Source organism: Xenopus laevis, chromosome 2S, assembly GCF_017654675.1.
Source record: "Xenopus laevis strain J_2021 chromosome 2S, Xenopus_laevis_v10.1, whole genome shotgun sequence".
Classification (NCBI taxonomy): Eukaryota; Metazoa; Chordata; class Amphibia; order Anura; family Pipidae; genus Xenopus; species Xenopus laevis.
In genome coordinates this window covers 144,966,856-144,992,146 of record NC_054374.1, presented here as the reverse complement: position 1 = coordinate 144,992,146, position 25,291 = coordinate 144,966,856, and the positions used below count along the sequence as shown (strand labels likewise).

General features: G+C 40.4%; 1 protein-coding gene across 4 annotated transcripts in view; it reads right to left on the bottom strand.

Annotated features, from left to right (window-relative positions):
* Positions 1-25,291, bottom strand: part of stard13.S (StAR related lipid transfer domain containing 13 S homeolog) — a 162,187-nt gene that overhangs the window by 33,458 nt on the left and 103,438 nt on the right. Inside the window, exon 1 of one of the 4 annotated variants that reach the window (XM_041583220.1) lies at positions 16,294-16,766. The exons of the other annotated variants lie outside the window; for them this stretch is intronic. The gene's annotated coding sequence lies outside the window, so the exon portion shown is untranslated. Of the gene's footprint in view, positions 1-16,293; positions 16,767-25,291 lie in introns of those variants that run through there. 4 annotated transcript variants of the gene reach the window in all.

The following is a 25,291-nucleotide window of genomic DNA, read 5'->3' as shown; positions in this document are numbered from 1 at the left end:
AACTCTCCTAAACTCCCATAAATTCGACTGATCTAAATATATTATTAAAACTGAATTTTTAAAACTCGGATGAATTGAATTGACCTGAAAACTCGAATCGAATTCAAATCAAATTAAATTTGAATTTACTAAACTCGATTTGAGTTTTTTCTCTGAATGTCAGGAAGGCTGCAAATAGCTCCAAATTGATCCCGGGACCTCTCCCGTTAACGGAAACAACTATTCGGTAGGTTTTAGGTGGCGAATAGTTGAATTTGAATTCTTAAAAAACCAGAGTATGATAAATCTCGAAAATTGAATTTGAACTTTTTTAAAAACTCAAATAAAATTTGAATTACTTCCTGGTCTAATTTGACTGTTTTGACCATTATTTCTTCTTAGTAGAAGAAATAATTAAAGCAATAAACAAAAGATATATTCTTGTAAGATCATTACTGTACAGTAGGACATGATGGAGATAAATAGAGTCCACATGTGAGTAGAAACAACAGCTGGAGCTCTGCAGTATATAAACATTGATCGATTCTCTGAGCCCTTATTAAGTGCGCTGAAATCCATAAGGGAGTCCAGTATGAGCATAACTTATTTCTTGGCCCAAAGCACTTATTGGAAAGCCTCTACGCCAGCTCATTATACTTTATTTACTTAGAACGGAGTGTCACAGCGTGCCCTTTGTAGATGCCGTTGCACTCTGGAGTACATTTAGTACTCGTGGAGGAAAAAAAACACAGACCATGAATAGACTTGTGATGTAAAGGAGCACATCTGTCTACTGAAAAGATAAAATGAGTGTTAAAATCCAAAACAATGATTTCTTGGCTAGCTTCCTAAAGCTTTGGGAGGCGAAGGGCTGTTGGGAGTTGCAGTTACCTGACATAGGAACATACTGTAAGTAGAACATTTAACAATTCTTTAAGAAAACATAATGGATGCAGCTGTGTTATCCTTGATCCTGTAACTGGTACATTTATCTTGATATTCCCTTTGCAGAATTGGTGATGTTATTATTTTTTTGTATTTATAAAGGGCCAACATATTCCAGAGTGATGTGCTATTCCAGGTTCTTTACCAAGAGCTCAGTAAAATGCCTTATTCTCCACTTATTTTTTAAGCCATCACTCTATCACCTCCTTCCACAACCCTTGCCTATTTATTTGTTGCATTCCCCCCCTTTGGTGAATAATATAATTGTTTATTCTCATGAAGCTACTATACAGCTCCCAGGGCCCAATAAACGTTATGCCATGTGCACCACTGGCAACATTCCAAAGATTACCGAAGAGAAGAAGATGGCGCCCTGTGAACTCCGATGGCTGAATCTGCACCGAGGGGTAGAGGTAAAACAGGGGCATTTGCCCGGGGTAACACTTAAGAGGTAAGGGGGTCTATGTAGGGTAGAGGGGTAGGGGTTTTTCAAGTTTAGGGTTGAATTCTCCTTTAAAGCTTGCTTTTAAGCCTGTAATTCAAAAACTAGAACCTGCTTTGAGGCCAGACAATTTACAGTTGGTTTTCATCTTTTGATTGTTTGTGGCTTTTGAGTTACTTAGCTTTTTATTTGGCAGCTCTCCAGTTTGCAGTTTCAGCCGGTTGTTAGGGTAGGGTTGCCACCTGGTTTTGACCTGAAGGGCTGCCCGGGTCAAAACTTCCTGCCTGGTTTTCCAAATAAGGAAAACCGGGCAGGATTCCCTTAATTGACACTGCGATTGACAATTGGCCGATCGCTGTGTCAATCAAGGGAATCCTGTCTGGTTTTCCTTATTTGGAAAACCGGGCAGGAAGTAGCCCCTGATGTCACCGACACACCCACCTACGTCATGGACCCGCCCTCTGATGTCACTCCCCCCTGCCCGGTCTCAGCCGCTTCAAAAGATGGCAACCCTAAGGTCCAAATTACCCAAGCAACTATGCAGTGATTTAAATAAGAGATTGGACTATGAATAGGAGAGGCCTGAATAGAAAGATGATCAATAAAAAGTAGCAATAACAATAAATGTGTAGCCTTACAGAGCATTTGCATTTAGACCCCCATTGGGAAGCTGGAAAGAGTCAGAAGAAGATAGCAAATCATTTTTTTAAAAAACTTAAAGGGATACTGTCATGGGAAAAAATGTTTTATTCAAAACACATCAGTTATTAGTGCTGCTCCAGCAGAAATCTGCACTGAAACACGTTTCTCAAAAGAGCAAACAGACTTTTTTATATTTAATTTTGAAATCTGACATGGGGTTAGACATACTGTCAGTTTCCCAGTTGCATCAAGTCATGTCACTTGTGCTCTGATAAACTTCAGTCACTCTTTACTGCAAGTTGCCTTACAACAGAACAATGGTAACAAGATAGCAGCTCCCTAACACAAGATAACATCTGCCTGGTAGATATAAGAACAGTAAAATCCAGGTCCCACTGTGACACATTCAGTTACATTGAATAGAAAACTGGCTCTTTCTGAAAGCACATGACCAGACAAATGACCTGAGATGCACCTACACACCAATATTACAAAAAATACACTTGCTGGTTCAGGAATGAAATTTTATATTGTAGAGTGAATTATTTGCAGTGTAAAAAAAAATACATCATAAAAATGATGACAGAATCCCTTTAAAGGTGAACCACCACTTTAAAATTCGACTATAGCCTGATGTCTTAGTTTTCTTTCTCTGAAATGTTGCAAGGTATACGTCTCCATACAGAACTCCATTTAAGTCACATGATCAAATTAAAAAAAAACTATTTCCCTTTTCTCTGTAATAAAAAATCAGTTTCTTGTACTTGATCCAAACTAAGATATGATTAATTCTTATTGAAAGAAAAAACAGATAATTGGGTTTATTTAATGTTTACATGATTTAGACTTAAGGTATTAAGATCCAAATTATGAAAAGATCTGTTATTCGGGAAACTCCAGGTGCCCATCATTCTGGATAACAGGTCCCATATTGGTAGTAGATACAGCATCATAGTCACACATACACAGCTCATGGAGATGGAAATACGTTAAGTTGAGTTATACATATTCTAGTTCTGCTTGCCCTGATATAAGCTTTCTCTCATATTTCTCTGTATCCTATACCAACCCCTGTAGCACCATCATGTGCAATTTGGCACGGCATTGGCAGGTTCACTTTAATGAGTTTAAGTATCATCCACCTTAATTGTAAGACTATAATCCAATTATTGTGAAAATGTCTGATAACAATGCTAATCCACTTTTCCCCAAATATGCTGTTCCCGCTCGCGTATTCCATATTGTGCACTGCCTGGAAGGGGATTAAAACACCTCAGTCTGTTAGATGATTAACCCCCAGTGTATAGTTTATGTGACCAACTGGCTTGCAGGCTGTTTGAACTGATATGCCAAACCTTGACTTGTGAGCTAACATTCTATTGGCTCAAATCTCAAAGATATACAAGATATAAACACGCAGGGCTGCCATCAGGGGGGACAAGTGTCCCGGGCATGAAGGGGGAGCCGGGCCCCCCTTGAGAGCGCCGGAGCCGTGCGTGCGGAAGTGCAGAGAATATCCAAAGGACCCGAAGCCACGAAAACAGCCGAGGCAGGCGAAAAGACCAGAAGTCACGAAAATAGCCGAAGCCCAATTTTTTTTAACTTGTAAGGGGGGCCATGGCACCAATATTTTTTGGGGTTCATGGGGTTAAACATACTGTCAGTTTCCCAGTTGCCTCAAGTCATGTCACTCTTTACTGCAAGTTGCCTTACAACAGAACAATGGTAAAGAGATAGCAACTCCCTAACACAAGATAACATCTGCCTGGTAGATATGAGAACAGTAAAATCCAGGTCCCACTGTGACACATTCAGTTACATTGAATAGAAAAAACAACAGCCTGCCAAAAAGCAGTTCCATCCTAAAGTGCTGGCTCTTTCTGAAAGCACATGACCAGACAAATGACCTGAGATGCACCTACACACCAATATTAGAAAAAAATACACTTGCTGGTTCAGGAATGAAATTTTATATTGTAGAGTTAATTATTTGCAGTGTAAAAAAAAAATACATCATAGAAATGATGACAGAATCCTTTAAAGGTGAACCACCACTTTAAAATGCGAGTATGGCCTGATGTCTTAATTTTCTTTTACTGAAATATTGCGAGGTATACGTCTCCATAAAGAAATTCTTATTTACCTTGATATTACATTTAGGGGCAAATTCATCAAGGGTTGAATATCGAGGGTTAATTAACCCTCGATATTCGTCTGGGAATGAAAATCCTTCGACTTCAAAAATCGAAGTTGAAGGATTTTGCGCAAATACTGCGATCGAAGGAATAATCGTTCAATCGAACGATTAAATCCTTCGAATCAAACGATTCGAAGGATTTTAATCCAATGATCGAAGGATTATCCTTCAACCAAAAGAATTTAGCCAAGCCTATGAGGACCTTCCCCATAGGCTAACATTGGGTTCGGTAGCTTTTAGGTGGCGAACTAGGGGGTTGAAGTTTTTTCTTAAAGAGACAGTACTTCGACTATTTAATGGTCGATTTTTAGTTCGAATCCTTCGATTGGAAGTCGAAGGTCGAAGTAGCCCATTCGATGGTCGAAGTAGCCAAAAAAACACTTTGAAATTCGAAGTTTTTTTTCTTCTATTCCTTCACTCGAAGTTAATGAATTGGTCCCTTACTGTTAGAAATGGAAGCCGCAGTAATGCTATTGGAAAATAAGTATCCATATCATGCTTGCTTTTGCATGTATAGTGTTGCCAAACAATAAACCGTTCCAAGGGGCTTACCCCCACTACTACTCAACCAGAAATTACACAAAGCTCACCTACTATTTTTCTATATAGTATTATAAGCCATGGAAAGAACTCCATTTAAGTCAAACGATCAAATTTAAAAAAAAAACTATTTCCTTTTTCTCTGTAATAAAAAAACAGTTTCTTGTACTTGATCCAAACTAAGATATGATTATTTCTTATTGAAAGAAAAAACAGCCTATTGGGTTTATTTAATGTTTACATGATTTAGATTTAAGGTATGAAGATCCAAATTATGAAAAGATCTGTTATTCGGGAAACTCCACGTGCCCATCATTCTGGATAACAGGTCCTATTTCGGTAGTAGATACAGCATCATAGTCACACATACACAGCTCATGGAGATGGAAATAAGTTAAGTTGAGTTATACATATTCTAGTTCTGCTTGCCCTGATATAAGCTTTCTCTCATATTTCTCTGTATCCTATACCAACCCCTGTAGCACCATCATGTGCAATTTGGCACGGCATTGGCAGGTTCACTTTAATGAGTTTAAGTATCATCCACCTTAATTGTAAAACTATAATCCGATTATTGTGAAAATGTCTGCTAACAATGCTAATCCACTTTTCCCCAAATACGCTGTTCCCGCTCGCGTATTCCATATTGTGTACTGCCTGGAAGGGGATTAAAACACCTCAGTCTGTTAGATGATTAACCCCCAGTGTATAGTTTATGTGACCAACTGGCTTGCAGGCTGTTTGAACTGATATGCCAAACCTTGACTTATGAGCTAACATTCTATTGGCTTAAATCTCAAAGATATACAAGATATAAACATGCAGGTCTGCCATAAGGGGGGACAAGTCATGCCCGGGACAAGTGTCCCGGGCATGAAGGGGGCCCGGCAGTGCTGCAGTTTTGAAAAGAGCCGGGTCCTCCTTGAGAGCGCAGAAGCCGTGCGTGCGGCCATCACGAACAGCCAAAATGCGGAAGTGCAGAGAATATCCAAAGGACCCAAAGCCACGAAAACAGCCGAGGCAGGCGAAAAGACCAGAAGTCGCGAGAATAGCCGAAGCCCAATTTTTTTTTTAACTTGTAAGGGGGCCATGGCACCAATGTTTTTTTTTTACATTTTTTTTTGGGGCCCCAATTTTTTTTCAACTTGTAAGGGGGGCCCTGGCACCTATGTTTTTTTATTTAACTTATAAGGGGGCCCTGACCATCAATAGCTATAGGGGTTACATTTTTAGCGCCGATTTCTGTGTGGTCTTTGGGCGGGATGAGGTGGGGCTTGGGTGGAGTGGGCGGGATCTGGAGTGGGGCTTGGGCACTAGTGAAAATTTTGTTGTACGGGGCCCTGTGATTTCTAATGGCGGCCCTGTAAACACCTAATAAGATGAGTTTCTTTTGCAGAGAAAGAATGATATTCACAAATTACTGCTCACACATGCGGAATGATTATGGTTAGTTGGATATGTGCAAATAACAATAGCAACTGATAAATCTAACATTTTTGAGCTGTTACAGATTTAACTATTATATTTTGATGAGTTGATATCAGTATAAAACTTTTTGATTTTGTAAATCCACCATGCGAGGTTTGGTTTTATGTTGGTCTGGTTATTTATATTACTTTAGGGGTTTATTGGCTCATTATCCTTATAATGTAGTTTTCGTGCTTATATTTATATAGTTATAATATACTTGTGTGATGTAAACTGCATGGTATATGCATTGATGTAATTTTACATGCTCTGTTAAAATGTAAATCTTTTATGTTTTGGAAAACCCAGTTTCCCCCATTTTTTCTTTCTTGCCTCTCTACCTACTGACAGATGATGCAGTCAAACACCATGGGGCAGATTCACTAAAGGGCGAATTGTCGCCAGAAACCGCTTCACACACATCGCACTACTTTGCCAGGCGCAATTTCGCTACCACTACACGAATTCACTTATATTCAAAGTTGTTCCGTGGGCGTCGAATGCTGGCGACTTTTTGCTAGCGTTACTTTGGCAGTGCGAGCACTTCATAGCAAAGATGCGCTATAGTTCGTTTGTGCCTAGTGAAAATCGCTAGGGAACTTGCGCTTAGGTCAATTTGCATACGGCGGGTAACAGGGCCGGAACTAGGGGTAGGCAGAGTAGGCACGTGTCTATGGTGCAAAGCTGGGGGGCGCCAGGCTCTGCCGCCTACCCCATGTCCAGTCCCCTCTCTCCCCGACTAGGTGTGGCAGTTTCTTGCGCTACCGCACATGCGCACACTCTGATTCACGCTTCAGTGCATGCGCGCATTACGATTTACACTTCAGTGAATGCCAATGTGCGCAATCTTGAACTTGCGCATGCACACAAGGTCACCAATTCGCGCATGCGTGCCCTCAGCCGGCGCCGTGGCCGGGCAGGTTACCAAGGGAGCCTGGCCGGTCTGGCACGCCTCTGGCGGGTAATTTAAAGTTGTATGGAGGTCTTTATTATAAATGTTGGTGCAAATCCTTGATGTTACCACTTTTTCTTACAAATGTCCAAGACAAGAGAAGTAATATAATGCCCTACACATGAGCCCACCATAAAATGAATGTTCCATATGGCATTAAATGTTTGGAGAAAACCGATTACTCAAAAAAAGTTGTTAGGACTTTTGCAGGCAATCCAGCTTAAAAAATGGAAAAGTCGCCAAAGTTTTTTGAACTTTAATGCAGTTTCAGCAGGATATGATGTAAGTGACAGAAAATTGAGGAAGATCTAGCTTCTTTTTTAGCACTTCGCCTGGTCTGAGGTGGCAAAGTCAAATTCAGCAAAATAGGCAATGTTCAATAACTGCCAACAAGCTGCAGGCAAACTCCAAACATGGATCTGAACCAAAACCAAACAGCATTGCAGCCATGGAGGCACTTTCTGAGCACACAGGATTTGTTTTCGATTCGGTGAAACAAAGAAAAATGTGCGGCGTGGAGTGCAAGATTTTCGTGCATGAATGCAAGATTTCTTGTTTGCAGCCTCTATGCCAGTTTTCACGCATGTGCGTTGCGTGCCGGCTTCTGCGCATGCTCGCGGGGCCCCTGAGGTTTGGAATCCGGTGGGCCCCAAATGCACCAGTCCGGCCCTGTGAGCACAGATATAACATCTGGAAGATTTCCAGTCCCCTGGCAGGGGAGCAAGTTCCCTGATAAATGAGTCATGAGCAACAGTCTAGTCATCTGCCAGGGGGCAATAGTCAGCTTCATTACATTTTATAGCCAGATGCTGGCTACTGTCTTTCCCTTTTCTGAGTGGCACATCACAAATCTGAGGGTACAGATTCAGTTTAAAGGGGAACTATTGCGAAAATATAAGCTTCATCATGCTGAAATAAGAAACTTTCTAAATACAATCAAATAATATAAATATTCTGTACTGTTTCTGATATAATCAAGTTTATCTTCACTATTCCTGACTCAGCATCTGTTTCTCCTCATTCTGTCTTCATGCAGCAGTTGGGTGTGCGATATTCATTGACAGTTAGATCCAATATATCTTATAGGGGGCTTCCTTTTGCCTTGAAGATGTATTAGAGCTCACTCTATTAAAATCACCAGACATCACGTCTCTCTACATGCAGGATTTGTGCAAAAGGCAGTTATTTTGTTAGATGTTGTTTGAATGAGCTCTTATATAATACAAACTGGATGAAGTTGCGCTGAATATTTTCACAGCCTGTCTGGTGTCATTTCTGGCTTTCGCTGTGCTAGCAACGTCTGTACCTGATTGTTTAGGTGCAAGTGTTCTGTGCATATTGATGGCAGGGTGTGAAGAGGACCTTGAAGCTGCTACAGCAACTATATGGAAGTGCAAACAGAACATTTTAATGCAAATATATTTAATGAAAGTGGTTTGACGCAACTCACTACAGGGAAAAGCACAAGTTGCCCATTCTGCTTGCAGATGTAAATGAGCCCTATGGTCTTCTGTTTATTCTTTGTCATTTATACATTATGAAGTGCATATCCAAATGAATTGAATCTTGTTCCACCCCAGATTTTATTGTGAAATAATTGGCTCAGCATGCTATTTGCCATTGCCTAAGCTGCCACTGTTTGAGGCTGCCCACTAATTTCCTTATCACCTCCAAATTGGCCTCCTATTTTATTATAATCCACTTCCAAGAAGCAGACAGGTAATGATCTAATGGCTGAATTTGATATCACTGGAGTCCTGGCCAGCAAAAGCGAAGAGGTGCAAACTGTAGTTTAACAATAGCTGGAGGGTCACAGCTTGGGCTGCATTGCCAGGGACCATATACATTAAGATTTCTCTCTTCCTAACGACCAATATTAGTGCGATCTGACAAATGCGTCAAATTATTGTGATGTTAGTGGGACTGAATGATTGTGCATCTAAGGGTTAGTTCACACGAGGAGATTCGGGGAGATTTTGTCACCTGGCGACTTCTGGACGACAATTTCCCCGAACTGCCTCCCCGTGTCTTCCCATAATGAAAAGTCGACTGCGCTAAAGCACAAGTGGCGCGGCATTTTCCAAAGTTGCCTCAAACTTGGGCGACTTCGGAAAACACTGCGCCGCTTCAAAATCTCCTCGTGTGAACTAACCCTAACAATTTTTTCTCCAACATCAGTCAGAAAAACAATCAGTCAGTTTAGAAAATTGTCATTGTTCACAGTGAAATGTATTCATTGTCCAATTATTTGCCGAGCCAAGTAGGCGGTTAGCCACAGTTTTCCTGGCTTCAACTTAACAATATCTCTTGAAATGTCTCTTGAAATATCTTTTTAGTTGATGGAAAAATCATACATTTAAACAATCGTTTCAGGATAAGCTTGGTCTTATGATAACGAAAAGATCTTTTAAAAATCTCAATGCTTATGGCCAACTTAAAGGACCAGTAACATCAAAAAATTTAATTGTTTTAAAGCAATAAAAATATAATGCAGTGTAGCCCTGCACTAGTAAAACTGCTGTGTTTGCTTTAGAAACACTACTAGAGAAAAGGCTCAAGTAACACAGCAGACAGCAGATAAACTCTGTAGAACATAATGGTGTTATCTGTTATCCATTATTTATCCTGTGCCATATAGCCGTTTTTCAATTTCTGCCATTGCTACTCAGCCGCTTGTTTATATGAACCATAGTAGTGTTTCTGAAGCAAACACATCAGTTTTACCAGTGCAGGGCAACAGTACATGATATTTTCATTACTTAAAAACACTTTCAGTTTTTGGTGTTACTGTTCCTTTAAAGGGATACTGTCATGAGAAAAAAACATTTTTTCAAAATGAATCAGTTAATAGTGCTGCTCCAGCAGAATTCTGCACTGAAATCCATTTCTCAAAAGAGCAAACAGATTTTTTTATATTCAATTTTGAAATCTGACATGGGGCTAGACATATTGTCAATTTCCCAGCTGCCCCAAGTCATGTGACTTGTGCTCTGATAAACTTCAATCACTCTTTACTGCAGTACTGCAAGTTGGAGTGATATCACCCCCCTCCCTTTCCCCCCCAGCAGCCAAACAACAGAACAATGGGAAGGTAACCAGATAGCAGCTCCCTAACACAAGATAACAGCTGCCTGGTAGATCTAAGAACAACACTCAATAGTAAAAACCCATGTCTCACTGAGACACATTCAGTTACATTGAGAAGGAAAAACAGCAGCCTGCCAGAAAGCATTTCTCTCCTAAAGTGCAGGCACAAGTCACATGACCAGGGGCAGCTGGGAAATTGACAAAATGTCTAGCCCCATGTCAGATTTCAAAATTGAATATAAAAAAATCTGCTTGCTCTTTTGATAAATGGATTTCAGTGCAGAATTCTGCTGGAGTAGCACTATTAACTGATGCGTTTTGAAAAAAAAACATGTTTTCCAATGACAGGATCCCTTTAAGGAGGAGAATTCAGTTCATACTGATATCAGTGCAAGAACAAAGGTAACAATGAAACATTCAGATTAAATGGATCCCTTTCTAGATATAATTTCCCATCTGTCAATGAAATATGTGCACATTTTGATCAATCAGCTGCTATCATTTTTGTGCCTTTTCATTTCCCTGTTTGGACGGAACAGAGTGTTCTGAGCCGTTAATCATGATCCATCAACCGACTATCTGCACATAAACCAACGCACATGTTAAAAAAGGTGAAGAATTTCCAAGCTCTTGGCAAGGACTAAAATACCTTTGAGTACCTCTCAGCCAAATCCATCACAACTCATTTTAAAGCTCATTTACAACAATTCTACTTTCCTCATAGGGATGGGCGAATTTTTTCGCCTTATTTTGCTGCGAAAATGGCGCACATAGACTTGTATGGAGTTGTGCGTCAAAAAAAATGATGCACGTCCAAAAAAGGATAGGGGTCAAATTCGCCAAAGCCTACTGTCATTTGTTGGAGAAATATTCATAAATGTATAATAACACATAATTATAAAGGTCCAACATATTCCATGGCGATGTACAGTGGAAGGTAGTATACATTTAACATTAAGATTACATACAAAAATACAACAAAACAAAAAGGTCCTGCCCAATAGAGCCCACAATCTGAAAGAAGAAGGGGGGAGAATAAAGTATACCTCCCAACTGTCCCATTTTGAGCGGGACAGTCCCGATTTTGAAAGCTCAACCCGCAGTCCCGAGTTTGTTACTGAAATGTCCCGACTTTCGCTTTGATCTCCTGCACTGAACAGCCAGAAAAAGAAACAAAGTTTCTAACTTAATTGGCTTTTGCCAGAAAGCCCAGAATAAGTGGCAGGTGCACTTTTGTAACAATTTAAGATCAGCAAAGAAGCAATTGTAACAATTTAAGATAAGCAAATATACAATTGTAACAATTTAAGATAAGTAAATATACAATTGTAACAATTTAAGATAAGCAAATATACAATTGTAACAATTTAAGATAAGCAGGTATCTTGGGGAAACTGTGACTTGCAGTTTAAAGGACAATTCACCAAAAACTATAATAACACATAAAAACCACAGAAATGTGTTAGAATTTCATAACCTGCCAAATTTTGTCAAATGAACATGGTAATTAGGGGGTGTGGTCACAACAATGGGTCTGGTCAAAAAAATTGCCACCTTTTAAAGACACTATCCAGGCCAACTCCAAACCTTGCACCACTATGTTACAATATATTACACCATATTACAGTGCCACAGAACTGGTATAACCTATTCATGTATCAAAGCCATTTGTAGACTTTTCCTGAAGCTATCGCTGTTTTTACATTTTATGCTCTGCTACACATAGACCAACATATACTACACAACTTAAAGGAGAAGTAACGGTTAACTAAAGAAGTAGACCAGAAATGTTGTACATTATGTTTTGGGCTTCTGTACCAGCCCAAGGCAACCACAGCCCTTTAGCAGTAAAGATGTGTGTCTCCAAAGATGCCCCAGTAGCTCCCCATTTTCTTTTCTGCTGATTCACTGCACATGCTTTGTGCTGCTGTCACTTACTGAGCTTAGGGACCCACTCACAATATATAGTACATATATCCCAAAACTGATAGATAAGGGCATAGCAGTGTTTCTGTCATGACAAGCAACATGTAGTCATTAAAGGAGAACTAACCCCAAAAAATGAATGTGGCTAAAAATGCCATACTTTATTAACTGAACTTATTGCACCAGCCTAAATTTTCAGCTTGTCAATAGCAGCAATGATCCAGGACTTCAAACTTGTCACAGGGGGTCACCATCTTGGAAAGTGTCTGTGACACTCACATGCTCAGTGGGCTCTGAGCAGCTGTTGAGAAGCTAAGTTAAGGGGTCGTCGCTAATAATCAAGCAGAAAATGAGGTTGGCCTGTAATATAAGCTGATGCTACAGGGATGATTATTAAATTCTGATGCTAATTGCACTGGTTTCTGTGCTGCCATGTAGTAATTATCTTTGTTAATTATTTTTTTATTATCTAAGGGCTGGCCAAAGATAGAGAGGGTGCAGTAACAAAAGAAGCTACAAAAAGTATTACACAACACACAAAAACAAAGATAATGGTTGGCAGAAAATATTCATAAAATGACATATATTAAGCACATCCCTCTCTCCTATACCTGCTATCACACAGCCACACTCCCTTCCCAGAGACTATTATCCCACTGTTACTATAGACACCATCTCTCCCTACTATACCTGCTATCCCACAGCCACAGTCAGGCACGTTTCAGGGCTGCTGCCGCCTGAGGCAGCAGCCACAATGCCGCCCCTCCTCCTGCTCCGCTCTTCTAACTACCAGCGTCGGAGCGGGTGGAGGAGGGGCCGCATCGCTAGTGCAGTGAGCGGTATTGCGCTCGCTGCGCTAGAAGAGTCGAATTTCCGTTTTAAAAAACGGAAATTCGGCTCTTAAAGTTACAAGAGGCGGCTTTTTGCCGCCCCTGGTAACTGGCCGCTCCATGCCGCCTGAGGCAAGATTCTCACCTTGCCTCATGGCCGGAGTGGCCGGAGCGGCCCTGGCCACAGTCTGTTCCCAAAGACTATTATCCCACTGTTACTATAGGCACCATCTCTCCCTACTATACCTGCTATCCCACAGTCACACTCCCTTCCCAGAGACTATTATCCCACTGCTACTATAGGCACCATCTCTCCCTACTATACCTGCTATCCCACAGCCACACTCCCTTCCCAGAGACTATTATCCCACTGTTACTATAGGCACCATCTCTCCTTACTATACCTGCTATCCCACAGTCACAGTCCCTTCCCAGAGACTATTATCCCACTGTTACTATAGGCACCATCTCTCCCTACTATACCTGCTATCCCACAGTCACACTCCCTTCCCAGAGACTATTATTCCACTGCTACTATAGGCACCATCTCTCCCTACTATACCTGCTATCCCACAGCCACAGTCCCTTCCCAGAGACTATTATCCCACTGTTACTATAGGCACCATCTCTCCCTACTATACCTGCTATCCCACAGTCACAGTCCCTTCCCAGAGACTATTATCCCACTGCTACTATAGGCACCATCTCTCCCTACTATACCTGCTATCCCACAGCCAAAGTCCCTTCCCAGAGACTATTATCCCACTGTTACTATAGGCACCATCTCCCTCTTGTTTTTGCCTCTTACCATTTTAAAAATGTAGTTGGGGAGAGGGTCACTGATCCTGTGAGGTTACAGTTAAGTTGTTATCGGTACTCTTTGTTACTTATCTTAATATTCTGTCTCTCTCTTTATCGTCTTCCATTCTGTCATTCTGTCTGAGTTCTAGGCTAAATGGGACCCTAGCAACTGCAAATTTACTACAGAATATCACTGTCTACATCAGTTAGATGTTATCACTCATTTGATAAATTGTTAAGTTCACTTTGCCTATACATATAAGATATACATATCATGGGAGCTGGAGAATAATTTACTAGTTACAACTGTAACTGCCAGTCACGGATGTCCAGCTCCAGCCAATGATCTCTCTGTTGAGTTGCTCTATTTTTAGCAGAATTATTTCCTCTCTTTAGAATTTAATAATATTTCTCTTTTCTGAAGAGCTCTGTGCAAGTCTTTTTTTCCCAGCTCATGAGTAAATAAAACAATCAGTAGGAATTTCAGTAAAAATACATTAACCAGTCACATCCTTATGACTTTAGCAGAAGATAAACGATTCCAGACGTTGGATTTGATCCATTTTCCCACACATGCTCCAATGTTTTGTCATCCATATTGGGTAATAACATTCAGGGGTTTTTCTCTCCCTTCAATTTACAGCCAACTTTTTTTTCTTTCCTTTCTTTTAGCCTCTTCAAAGAAGGCGAACGTAATTTGTCTTTATATTCCTTATCTTGTAGAATAAATATTTAGGTCTCCGCTGGAATAGCTTTTACCATTTCACATCAAAGTGTTTACCTATAAAGCTCCTAAAAACTCATCACAGGGTACATTTGGTGACGCAATTTCACTTGTAAAACAAACTATATTTCAGCTTAGGGTGCTGATTTTCACTTGGGGGCCCCCATAGATGATTAAATGTACTATTAATATGAACAGATATATTATTGTATGATATTCCTTGTTATGAACAGATATATTATTGTACGATATTCCTTGTTATGAGCATAGTCAGTCAAATTGTTAGGTTTTGGGTGGTTTTAATTGGGATGTTCTGTCTGGTCTACAGAAGAGATGTCAAACCAAAAGTTTGAAGCTATTTCTAAACTTCTGATGTGTTTACACATTACGAACTTCATTTATGAACATTTTCAAACTATCCACAACTCACTGAGGCATTCTCCACCCTACTACAGTACATGCCAACAAGAGAGCAGTTGTTATTTTATAAAACACATCTTGAAGACATCTGTGATGTCATTAGAAAGCTACACATTGATGATGTCACTGCTATCAAAATGGCAGCCAAAAGCTAGACGTCAGTGGAAACAATCAGAGAGCCCTCAACAAACTAAGAGTATTGAATGAGAGCTTTGTAGTTTCCAGGGAGGAGGATAAAAACTCCAAATTGTTTGAGCAATTTGTCCTTTCCCATGGAGCTACAAAAATTGGTCTTGCCTTTTATTCATACTACTTTTACTTTACAGTTTCCATTGAACAGCTGGTATAAACTACGACTCCCAACATCCTCAGACAAAGTGCACAGACAGAGGATGTTCATGGCTGTAGAGCAAGCAAGTAGCCATCTTTTTAAATCTAATTCCAAAGTTGGAAAAGTTTGGAAATGGGCAATGTAATAAGCCAGGGGGTTCCCATTAATAAATAAGAAATACATGGGATGGCAAATGAGAGTTTCAGGGATGCTGGAGGCTATAGTCGGACAGCCCTGACGTGAAAACTAAATGATTAATTAATATGTAATTTTAAAAGGAAAGGACATAATCAGCTAAGATTGCCTTTCTGTGACTCAGGGTAAAAATCCTCTCTCCCCTATCATAATATTGTTTCCTACTCCGCTGTGGCCCCCAGTACTCATCCATCTACCAAATTAAAGAAGCGCATTCAAACACAATAGCCCATTCTTGTAATTCCCGATGTTACGGTTCCCATTACAAATATCCACAATAGAGAAAACAATGTCATTCTAGGCAAAGATGTGCACAGCCAGTGATCGTGCATTGGGGGAGAAGAATATACTTGGACAAGGGGACTGGATAGGGTTGCCACCTTTACTGGAAAAAAATACTGGCCTTCCTATATATTTATCTTTTTTCCCTTATTAATAACATTGGGATCAACCATCATTTTTACCGGCCAGGCCAGTAAAATACCGGCCAGGTGTCAACCCTAGGACTGGAGACCCTACCCAGGTCTAGTGAAGCTACTTAGAGCAGAAGATCTTTGTAGAGCATTTGTGATATGGCGTCTAAGGGGAAAACACCGTTTATTTTTGATAAAACAGATAACACTGCTCCGGACACAATAGAAAAACCCATTCAAATTAAAATGTTGCATAGGCAAGAGGTCAATGGCCAATTTATCAGTTGCCGACTGCTCATCACAAAACCTAAATGATTCTTAGTTCAAATGATCATGTAGCACTCTAAAACTTAAACATAACATATATAACTTTTCTTAATGTACGTAAGACAGTAACAATACCTTGCAAGCATTTCCATAGTCTCCTGTGCTCTGCCTAATTCTTGCAGTTTGGTGGCATCCACAGATATTATTTCTCTTTATCACCCAGCGTGCCTGATATTTGCCATGGAGGTTGAGTGGTACTAAGCACAGCTGTGCTCTACATCCTTAGCCCCATCCTTGCTCGACTTCACGTCGTCTCCCCTCAGTCTCCACCCCGAGTTCCTGAGGAGCACAAGCCCACAGCTGGGAAGCCTTTAGGATACTGTACACAGCTGCTCGCACTACCATGAAATATGAACTTGTGTTATTGTGATGATGAAACCACCCATCCTTTGTGCGGAATATTTCAGTTCTACTCTGAAACTGGGACAAGGCAGTGAGCAACGCACTCTATCAGGTCAGAATTAACAATCGCTGATTTCAAAACGAGTTACTGAAAGTAGCAGAGGTTTCACCAGCTTCTCTGTAAACCAACCGGCAGCCAGGAAAATGCTTGCGATTTACACAACACTCACTAATTCCAGCAATTATACAATAGGATACTGGAAACCCACAACTCATAGTTGCACTGATTCATCCAAACATAATCCTAACCTTTGTCTTACTGTGGCTTATACTGATAGAGAACAGAACACAATACTGTTTGCTCGTGTATGAGAATTTTCATCACTTTGGAAAACAATGGGACATTTCAAGATTTGAATTTAACAGGGAAAAATGTATTCATACAAAAAACAATCACCTAAAAAATCCATATATGCAGAATGTACAGTATTTGGAACTGGTAAGGAAATGACTTAATGGGAAGTTTTTAATTTTTTATACACTGGCGATTTATTTTTGTACAGGTTAGTTATTTGCATAATTCAACCCAATATTAATGAACTACTGTATGAATATATTCTTGGAATGCAGCATGAAGTGAAAACTAAAAAGATACAGGGCAACGGTCAGAAATCACGCAGCTCCATATTTAGCAGCACCCCCTTCCCATAGTTCCCTAGCAATGTCAACTCACCCTAATTGTTTAGTCACCCTGATTTGCCCCCACTCACCCGGTTAACCACTTTTAACAGTCTAGTCTCCCACTTTCAGAATTTTAACCCTAATTTACTGGCCCATCACTGAAAATCAGGTGACTTGGGTATAGGGTTCTGTGGCGAAACAAGGCGAAAAAGATTTGCCATCCCTGCTTTGCACAAATCCGGGTGTGCTAGTATCTATTGTGCTACTGACTCTCCCGTATAGCATGGGAAGCTAGAAATAATTCTTGGATCATTTTAATTAATAAAGCACAAAATATAATTTTTTTTTACAGCTTGTTTTGACACTACAATGTCACCTTTAGGATATGTGAAAACATATGGAAAATAGCCTGGTTAAATTCCACATATGTTGGAGTAAAGCGAAAAGACTGGTGATCTCTTTTTATAGTCTTTTTATAGCTGTTTTTGGTTTTCTATAAAAGTCTGATAACCCAAGTCACTGTTTTTAACCAATCTGTTGGTCTGTGTATAGGACCGAACCCAATAACAATTCTATGGTACAACCTGCAGGTCCATGGACACCCGTCATTCCAGTGTTCTTTGGCTAAACAAAATGTATCTTGCATGTATTAGCGGTCAGAAAATTTTGGAGAAGCAGTTTGTGATGTTTAGAAGAACAAAAGTGTTAAAGGGATACTGTCATGGGAAAAACATTTTTTTAAAAAATGAATCATTTAATAGTGCTAGTCTAGCAGAATTCTGCACTGAAATTCATTTCTCAAAAGAGCAAACAGATTTTTTTATATTCAATTTTGAAATCTGACATGGGGCTAGACATATTGTCAATTTCCCAGCTGCCTCAAATCATGTGACTTGTGCTCTGATAAACTTCAATCACTCTTTACTGCTGTACTGCAAGTTGAGTGATATCACCCCCTCCCTTCCCCCCCTCCCAGCAGCCAAACAAAAGAACAATGGGAAGGTAACCAGATAGCAGCTCCCTAACACAAGATAACAGCTGTCTGGTAGATCTAAGAACAACACTCAATAGTAAAAACCCATGTCCCACTGATACACATTCAGTTACATTGAGATGGAAAAACAGCAGCCTGCCAGAAAGCATTTCTCTCCTAAAGTGCAGGCACAAGTCACATGACCAAGGGCAGCTGGGAAATTGACAAAATGTCTAGCCCCATGTCAGATTTGAAAATTGAATATAAAAAAATCTGTTTGCTCTTTTGAGAAATGGATTTCAGTGCAGAATTCTGCTGGAGCAGCACTATTAACTGATTCATTTTGAAAAAATTTTTTTTCCCCATGACAGTATCCCTTTAAGCTTTAAAAGGTGTGATCGTTTGGATAAATGTGAAAATGTTAGATAAGAAAAGTATGCACTTTTGGCCGGGCTGTAGGGAAGAATTAGTATGAGTTTATTTCAAGAAGGAAGTCAACTAGGGTGTGAAGTTTCCTATTTAGGTGTGGGAGGCAAAAAAGGTGAAACAATCCCTCTACTAAACAATAAACTGAAATCAACCTTCTTGATATTTGCACACCAATAGCCTGTATAGATTAAGGATTAAAAAAAATGAATTGCGGGTACAAAAATGTTTCCTTTACACCCTTTTTCTTCATATCAACTAAACCTTAGTTATAATAGATACAGAAGCTCCCAGACTGTGGGTCTGGGGGCTTCTGCCTCAGGGGAAGACCTGGGGCAGACCCTCGGACCTGTACCCTTTTCTCTTCTTGTGATCACAATCGGGACCAGGGGGCAGCACCAAGGGTTTCAGGCAGGGGGTGTGTCTGTACCCATTGGGAGTTTTCCCTCCATGTCCTGCCAACCCTGTCCAACCCTGGATAGAGGGATGAAGTTTGAATGACTTCAGGACACCTTTTGAGATAACTTGTTTGCTTATCACGCCAAGACAGTAATATTCCATATCTGGTTTCTATAGAGGGATGGATATGTATACATTCTTGGTGCAGGCAGGTAAATAAGAGTATAGAGAAAATCAGTGTCGGACTGGCCCACCAGGATACCAGGAAAACTCTTGGTGGGCCCAGGTGTCAGGGGGCTCTTGTGCTGCTCAACATTTGGACTATTTCATGGCCATTTCCTATTTCTTTGAGAACAAAGATGCTAAACAGATGGAATAAAAGATTATAGTATGTAAAGAATAGAGACTAGGAGAATAGAGGTTGAGTGAGGAGAGGAGGAATAATAGTACTGATAGTGTGCCCCTGGTCTAAGATTTCTGGTGGGCCCCTGGTCTAAGGTTTTTGGGTGGGCCCCTGGTCTAAGATTTTTGAGTGGGCCCCTGGTCTAAGGTTTTTGGGTGGGCCCCTGGTCTAAGGTTTTTGGGTGGGCCCCTGGTCTAAGGTTTTTGGGTGGGCCCCTGGTCTAAGGTTTTTGGGTGGGCCCCTGGTCTAAGGTTTTTTGGTGGGCCCCTGGTCTAAGGTTTTTGGGTGGGCCCCTGGTCTAAGGTTTTTTGGTGGGCCCCTGGTCTAAGGTTTTTGGGTGGGCCCCTGGTCTAAGGTTTTTGGTGGACCCTTGGTGTCCCAGTCCAACACTGGAAAAAGTTATGGGATTTTGAGACTTTGATTGGTATTTCTGACACTGAACTTGCTTCTATACATGAACAACAACGAAGCTAACACTTTCTGGGCTGGGAGATGCTGCTAACAAGAATACTGAAAAGCATCATGTAGAGTTTTAAGAGCATTTCAGACCTACGCCTATCATTTAAGTTCATCATGTGATAAAAAAAACAATGATAGTTGGATGCATTTCCTAATGTTATAGGTATACAAGGTGCATTCTGCACTTACATAAATGACACGTATCATTCTGGGCCTTCTTGGGCCCCACCAGAGAAGCTGACATCAAGGGTCACCCTCTCACATTTAGATGTAAACAGTACTACATGTTATAGCTGTCATACACACCTACGGTGTAATTAAGAATGGGATAATTGGAATTGCCCTAAGCTGGGGCCCACTAGGTCTAGGACCAACCTAGCAGCACAGTCTGACCCTAAAAATGACACTTATTTTGAAGGGCCAAGCTAATCTTTAGAACATATGATGTGTAGGATTGCTGAAAACACAGGAAGCAGATATTCTCAGCATATTTTTGTAGGAAACTCTTTTCCAATCCATAACACCAAACCCGTAATTAAGAGTTTGTGCATGTGTGTTGTCAGAAGCAGCAGACACAGCTGAATGACTAAATAATATTTGCTTATAAGCAGCTTTAGTCAGACGTATTAACTTGGACTAACAAAGTTAGTGCTACAATTACAAAACACCAGTACCATGGCATTTTAGGGAAAATACAGCACACTGCTACAACTGTTAAACTGGCACCCCTGCTTTATTTAGTTGATATTTGGGGTCGATTTGGGATGCTTGTAAGTGGGCATAGCCAGGGCAGATGAGATACATGACCTACATTTATAAGATTATCTCAGTTAAATAGTTGGGAGGTATGTTGCTGACCTCTAGTGGACACAAAACAACTGTCTACGTTTTTGGGAAAATAAGGTTTCCAGAAACAGCTTTGTGCTTGAATTACTTTATTCCTAAGTGTGGGCAATAACTAGGAGTGGAATTTTACCCTTGTTTGTTATTTGCATAGCCCTGTGTTCCTAAAATAACATTGCACATTATATGTCACCCTTTATATCCAGTTTCCAATTACCCATATAAAGAGGGCCAGACATTTTGCTGTGGGGTACAAATTTGACTCTTAATAGCGAAACAGAATCTGTTCCTATTCGTTTTGGAAAGGTTAGGCTCCTAGGGTAGGACATGTATAATTACTATATTATAATCTTGATACTGCCCGCACATACCTCCCAACATTTGAAAAACAAAAAGAGAGAACAAAAACTTGTGCCGCACGCAGCGCTGTGAATTTTTTGACCACACCCATTTTATGACCGCACCCCTAATTACCATGTCCATTTTTGGACAAAATTTGGCAGGTTATGAAAGTTTGAACACATTTCTGGGAGTTCTAGGGTCATGTTTCATTATGTGTTGTAACAGTTTTGCAAATGAAGGTGAAATTGCCCTTTAAAGGAGAACTAAACCCTAAAAATGAATATGGATAAAAATGGCATATTTTATATACTGAACTAATTGCACCAGCCTAAAGTTTCAGCTTATCAATAGCAGCAATGATCCAGGACTTCAAACTTTTCACAGGGGGTCACCATCTTGGAAAGTGTCTGTGACACTCACATACTCAGTGAGCTCTAAGCAGCTGTTGAAATTATCAAGCAGAAAATGAGGTTTGTCTGTAATAAAGCTGATGCTACAGGGCTGATTATTTCATTATGATGCTAATTGTAGTGGTTTCTGTGCTGCCATTTAGTAATTATTTGTATTAATTACCAATCAGCCTTATATTGTGACATTTCTATTCTAGGTGTACTGTATATTGTGAGTGGGTCCCTAAGCTCAGTAAGTGACAGCAGCACAGAGCATGTGCAGTGAATCAGCAGAAAAGAAGATGGGGAGCTACTGGGGCATCTTTGGAGACACAGATCTTTACTGCTAAAGGGCTGTGGTTGCCTTGGGCTGGTACAGAAACATAAAACATAATGTACAACATTTCTACCTACTTCTTTAGTTAGGCTTTAGTTCTCCTTTGAGCTGTGAGTCTCAGTTCCCCATTGAGACTTTTTTGTCTTATCTTTGCTTATCTTAAATTGTTACAAAAGTGCAGATGCTAGCTGTTATTGGCTCTTGGACAAAAAGGCTCTTATTTTAATTAAGTTTCAGCAACTTTGTTTCTTTTTCTGGCGTCAGTGCAGGAGATCAAAGAGAAAGTCGGAACATTTCAGTAAGAAACCCGGGACTGCAGGCTGAGCTGTCAAAATTGGGACTGTCCCGCAGAAAACTGAACAGTTGGGAGGTATGCCCACATATGGTGTGATGTGATGCTTATTCTACTGATTTTAGCTGGATTGGCCATCCACTGATCTGGGTGCAGAGTCTCTGCTGGGAGATCAATATCCAGTTCAATATAATCAGAATGAAAAAACTAGTGGAATAGTCAACACCACTGATGAGAATGCGATGGAACCAGGAGCATGAGAATGGAAAGGGATATAGGAAACCCCTTTGTTGGGGTCATAATACTAGAGGAAGCACATCCTCCAACTACTGGGATACAACTGATAAGCAGTATGAAAAGTATCTTACTCCCAGAGGGCCCTGAAATGAATTTGATATGGGGCCCAGTATCTTTTAGTTATGCAACTGCCATTTCTATAAAAATGTCCGGAATTCTAGGAATCCATTTTATCAGCTATAAGTATGTATATATGCCTTTTTTTAGGGTGTAGAACTACAGTCACGTTTTTATGTCCATAACGTGTTTGTAAAAATGTGACTAGAGGCCTTTGTAAATAGTATCATCACTTGTTGAATGCATTACATATTACATTATTAAAGTGCATATTTCACAAAATACATACTTTAATACATTCAACAAGGGACCTGTTACTATTTAAAAAGGCAATCAGCCAAACGCAATGTTTTAATCCTGCCCCTGATGTCATCAGTTCCGACACATGACATCACTGCTGTGTCCCATGAGGAAATGTGGCAACCCTAATATCCACACTTTATACCTTGCACCAGGGTACAAAGTGAGGGGGGCACAACACACCCCAGTACTTGCCACAGGGGAAAGGATTGGGGGTGATGCATTCACTAGGGCGTCTGACACATAAGTTAGGTTGTATGAGGGGGATCTTTTATGCCTCATTTTTAATTTTTTTTTGCAAGAACAAAATGTTTTCTTTGAGTAAAGTTTTTTTCGTTTTTTTGCCTGTTGGTGGGAGGGCCTTTTAGGCTATTTAAGGGCTGTTTGTATTAGCTTGCCACATCACCTGACGAAGGGGCCAGCCCCCAAAACGTTGTGCTTGTTTGACACAATAAACTCATAGGGGTCTATCCACTTTTGCATTCATCTCTGTGTGCCGGTTCCTCATTTGCTTGTTTCCTGTGGATCCAGGGGAGTGCCGTCTCCCTAGAGGACTGAGCACCGGATAATTGCACCAAGGAAGGCCAGGGAGTGCATACGAATTTCACTTTGACCATCTTTTATGCCTCAGCCACCCACACTCATAAAAACAGTGCTACTAAATGAATATACCACTGTATTTATGGGCAAATGCAGGTCTCTGGGTTCCATTTTGGACCACAAAAGCTTGATGCAATCCTGAAAAGTGCAGGGCATGGCGCAAAGCTTTTGTTTGTTTTTTATGCACTTTGCACCCTGTCATGCACTTGGTAAACTTCCCCTTTGGTGCTCATGCTATAACAAGAAACAAGAAACCAATAAAGCATCTCCCATGTGATGCTCTGTCTGAATTTGTACAAACTGGGGCTATTTTTCAGCTTGTATGTTTAGTTCTGAAAAGTCTCCCAGCAGGGTCAAAAGTGATTCTTTTTAAAGGCCAAAAAGGTTAATAAGCAGAATGTAAATGGGGCTGCCCAGAAAACATTCCTTGTGCAACACGTTTGTCCGAGTCATTCTGCAAGGAGGTCCTTCTCTGAAATGAAACACATGCTGACGTAAAGCTTTCACCAAGGGAGAAACTCAGCAGAACCATGGGGTCAGCCAATAAACTCCGAAAGATAATCAGATTGCCTGCTCCATGCGACTCCAACGCTAACAAAGAAACAATAATGTAACCTCTAGGTATGTCTGATATCAACTGGCTATGAATAAATATTACATAAAAGTTTATAAGTAACAGAGATGTTTAAATAATAAAGATATTTCGGAAAGAACCAAAATAGATGGCATTTACAAGCCCAGTCCTTCGGTTGCTGTAACAGTAGCACGTCTATGTTATTTATAGAGCAATGACAGTAACAAGATGGCATTATAAAATAATACATATTTCATGTAATTTCTATACCTTGCTCTTGGTGAAATACAGTTTTATACATACTTTATAGATTTCCTCTGGGTACTCCGGTTTTCTCCCACACTCCAAAAACATCCAGGCAGGTTAATTGGCTCCTGGTAAAACTGTCCCAAAGTGTGTAAATACAATAGGGACCTTAGATTGTAAGCTTGGCCAGGGACTGATGTAACATAGTAAGTTAGGTTGAAAAAAGGCACACGTCTATCAAGTTCAACTGGTTAATTCTATTTTAACCCGCCTAACTGCTAGTTGTAAGCTCACTTGACAAAGGGGGTAGATCCTCTGAAACGTTGTGTGAGATCTAAATAAATCACAAATTGCAAGCACATTTTGCTGTGTGAGTGCTATCTGATTGCCTTTTGAATAGTATGATGTATCTAATGTATCAGTCTGTACAACTGATTCAGGGAGAGAATTCAACATCTTCACAGCTCTCACTGTAACAAACCCTTTCTCAATATTTAGGTAGAACCTCCTATCTTCTAATCGGAATGGGTGACCCGATGTATAATCTTTGTAAGGAGCTGTGGAAATGTGTTGGCACTATATGACATAAATAAACATGCACACATCTAGAGAGCCCTGTATGTAATGCCTATCTGCCATTGACTATAGGGTAGCAATGATGAGCCAATTAACTGCAAATTATTGTAAGTGCACACTCTTATCTCCCCATGTGCAGTGGTGGAACTACTCGGGGTGCATGGGGGGCAATCACACCACAGCCTACACCCCCTCGGGGCCTGTTGGAGCCTTGTGAGTGGTCAAATATGTAGAGAAAATTGCTTCTGGAGGGGGAACCCAGCTGCATGTCCTGCACCCGGGCCCCACCAGCACTAGGAACGTTACGGCCTGTGTTACCCCTTATGTCATAACCTAATTGTGCAGAAATCACTAAGCCATATAAATCTTTGTGCTTACAGTATGTGGAGCAGTGGACAACAATTACCCTGGAATTCTGAGAAAGAATGCTGCAGTGTAGGTAATAATAAAACCTTTTACATTTTCCCCTACTGGTGGAAGAGCATGTCTCTTGCCTGTATGTAACTCTCTCTGTTTAGAGAATGCAACATTAACATT